The sequence below is a fragment of the Falco naumanni genome, chromosome 17 (assembly GCF_017639655.2).
Source record: "Falco naumanni isolate bFalNau1 chromosome 17, bFalNau1.pat, whole genome shotgun sequence".
In the NCBI taxonomy this organism is placed as follows: Eukaryota; Metazoa; Chordata; class Aves; order Falconiformes; family Falconidae; genus Falco; species Falco naumanni.
The window spans coordinates 4,623,560-4,624,094 of NC_054070.1; positions in this window are offsets into that span (position 1 = coordinate 4,623,560).

Sequence of the window (535 nt, forward strand, 5' to 3'; positions counted from 1 at the left end):
TGCGAGGGAGGAGCAGAAAGTTGGGAGTCAATCAGGAGGCGGCGGGGCCGGGCCGACCCTCCGCCCTCCCCCCCGGCCTTCCTCCCGCCCTCCTCCCGCCTTCCCCCCTCCTTCCTCCCGGCCGACCCTCCCCCCGGCCGCCCCCCCCCCCCCCCGCCCCGGCGCCCCCGACGGGGCGGCGGGGCTTCCCCTCCGCCGGGGGTGCTGCGCGGAGGGGGCAGCGCTGCAGCCCGGCCCGGGCTCTGGCAGCGCCCTCTGGGAGCCTTCCTCACCCTCCTCCTCCTCCTGCGGCCCGCAGCGCCGAGCCGGGGTAGGAGGGTGCTGCTGGCCCGTCCCACCGCCGGGCAGCCGGGGTCCCCCGCGTGTGCCTTCAGCCCCCTCTGCCGCCCCCTGCACGCCTTCAGCCCCCCGCCCCATCCTCAGCCCTCTGCGCTCACCTTCATCCCCTTCCACGCACCTTCACCGTCCTCTGCACAGCCTTGTGCCCTGCCCAACACTTTCACCCCCCTCCTCATCCCATCTTCACACCCTCATG